Genomic DNA, 2,916 nt, shown 5'->3' on the forward strand with positions numbered 1-2,916 from the left:
CCCAATAAAGAGATTAAAATTCAGGATACTCAGTGAGAGACTCACTATGGCAGACAGATTGTTATCAACACTGAATTCCCCTTTTGTCCCAGAGCTCATAGACAAATTACATTTCCCAGGCCCTTACAGTAAGAATGGGTGTTCCTTCTCCACATTCTTTTTCTTTCATCACCTGCCAAATACAAGAATACAATACGAGACTCCTAGGGAAGGATGGTCATGTGGAAATAAAATTTCTAGTCCCCAATACATACTGTAGAGTGACATGAGAGTTATACTTTTAAGGGGTGAGCCACAGACATTTGAGGATGGCTAAGGCAATTTAGCTTACCTGACTGCAACCAGCATCACGTAAACAATAGCCAAGCTGGAGTTAGGACCCTGGCCTCCTGTGTAAGGGTCTCTGTTAAGGACACATTCCTGGGTGAAAGGAGAAGGGCATTATTGCCCTTCCATTGTATTTCTCTCTCAGTTTTAATTCCTTTAAAAGAATGAGTTGCTAAAAATCACCAAATTGCAGAAAGCATATTTTAGGTGACAGAAGTTTAAAATCAGTACTGTATTGAGACACTCACCTCCACAGATTGATATCTGGATGTTACTGTCTTCACTGCAGACTAAAGCAAGGAGACAAAAATCCTTTCCATTAGGATCAAGCTTAGTTTGATAAGCCTAAATTCAGCACATTCCCCTCCCCCCAGTACCTGACACACACATTCACCCAGTGTCTTATCTCTAGTTCACTTTGATGCTGGGGAAGCAAAACAGGCATCCTGATAGCACTTTTCTTTTATGCTTGAGTCTAACTCCAGCACAAGTTGCTCTCAGAAACAAGGAGCACATAAATGCAGCCCTGCAACAAGTAGTTGCAGAGCCCAGGCTTCCACTCTGAGCTTGACCCATTGTCTCCTGACCCAATGTCTCCATTAGCTGAGTCTGGGCTTGATAAAGGGTCAGTCTTGGCTGCCTCCCCAGTCTTAGGTACTGTGAAACTTTGCAAACACTCATGCAATTAAAAAAAGTTCCATTTTGTACAGGGTCAGGGGTATATATATTTCAACTGCAACCCAACATCAGATTCCTTGCTGGGATTATAGCTTTTGGTATCCTGTTTCTCTCTTTGCTCACAAACTGGGGGTTGTGGGGAGTAAGAAAAAGTTGGTTTTGTCTTTGAATGTGATAGCTCATACACTGAACAAAAAGATGGGATTTCAGCATGGACATACATCCCTGATCCTATAGGTAACTCTTGATAATGCAGAGAAAAATCCGTCAATGGGAAAAGTAAAGATGGAAGGAAGAAGGAGGATATTTAGAGTAAAAAGGTAATAAGACTGTGAACCAGTTGAGAATATTGATGTACCTGCAGTGTGTGGCTGAAACTCCTCTATATCCAGCCAACATTCTACTGTGTGTAGCTCTCCCCCTGGCCCGTCAGCTAGTGAATCAAGTTTACAGGTAGCCAACAAGTTGATGCCCACAATAGTGTCTTGACAGATGTGAGCAAACACATGGAGATGCCCAGCAGGAAATCCAGCCCAGTGAAAGGGAGGAGACAACCATGGAGAAGGGTGCTCTGGGGGCAGGACAAGTGAATGTGCCCATCAGCTCAGTCAGCCAATTTACTTACCTTAGACAACTTCATCTTCTTCAAGGACATTCCATCCACAGATGCTATTTTGACTCTGCCCAGGACCTGCTTCCCATGTTCCTTCACCCTCAGGTTTCTCACCTCAGAACCCCATCATTACTCTGGCTGAGTAAGCACTGACCATTTGGTTTTTCAATAATTACCATCAAGTCTAGCAATCAGTAACAAAAGATTTATACAGTTCACCGCCTAAAGTATGCATATATCCTGTAAAATTGAAAGGAAGTCATCTCTCATCTGGGAGACCTTGGGTCCTGCATGCTGGGCCTTCCTACAGCAATGAAGTCCAAGGAGCACCTTCCCTCCCCAGGATCCCTGCCCATAGTCCAGGCACAAGCAACAGGAAGCCTGCCACTAGCACAGGCAAGGGCACTCTTAGCCACAAAGGACATGCTTCCATTTTGAAGTTTTAATGGTAAGACATGTCTAGATGATTTAACTCTCTGGTGGCAAAAACTTACTAGGAAAACACGTATCCTTTTAGGGGAATTTAGCTCCTTATAAAGGGTCATCAAATGTTATTCCCATAAGTCTCCAATCAGCAGCCCACTTCAACTAGGGCCCCTTGGTTCATGACATGAACAAATTCCTCAGAAAGGCCTGGATCTATCTAAAGCCACAGGCCAAAGAACCTCCGGGGTGGAGAGAGGTGGCATTCCCACACTATTGGTTCAGACAGGGCTAAACCAACATCCTTTGCTGGCCACCAAGGAGTATGAGAGGCTAGGCAAGGAGAAAAGTAGGGAAAAATTAAGAGACAGAGAAATCATGCCATACTCACATAAGACTGCAATAGTACAAATAACCAGGATTCTACTTATACAGCACAGATAGTCTCAAATCACAGTGCTACCTAAGGCACCTATCCCTGAGGATATGAGAGACAGTCCAACATTAAATTTTTAAAACAAGCATTATTGTTTATGGATATATTCTTACGAAGTATAGTCATGCATTACTTAGTGATAGGGGCATGTTATAAGAAATGTATCGGTAGGCAGTTTTGTTGTCGTGTGAACATTACACACTGTACTTAACACACACCTGGATGGTACAACCTACTGCACACCTCAGCTAGATGATAAAGCCTGTTGCTTTAGGCTGCACACCTGGACAGCCTGAATACTGTAAACAATGGTAACATAACAGAAAGTATTTGTATATTTAAAGATATCTAAATATAGGAAAGGTAAAGATATGGTATTGTAACCTTATGGGACTACCGTCATGCAGCCCTCTACTGACTGAAATGTCATAGCCCCTGA

The sequence above is a fragment of the Otolemur garnettii genome, unplaced genomic scaffold (genome assembly GCF_000181295.1).
Source record: "Otolemur garnettii isolate 467f Iridium unplaced genomic scaffold, OtoGar3 scaffold00278, whole genome shotgun sequence".
Taxonomy (NCBI): domain Eukaryota; kingdom Metazoa; phylum Chordata; class Mammalia; order Primates; family Galagidae; genus Otolemur; species Otolemur garnettii.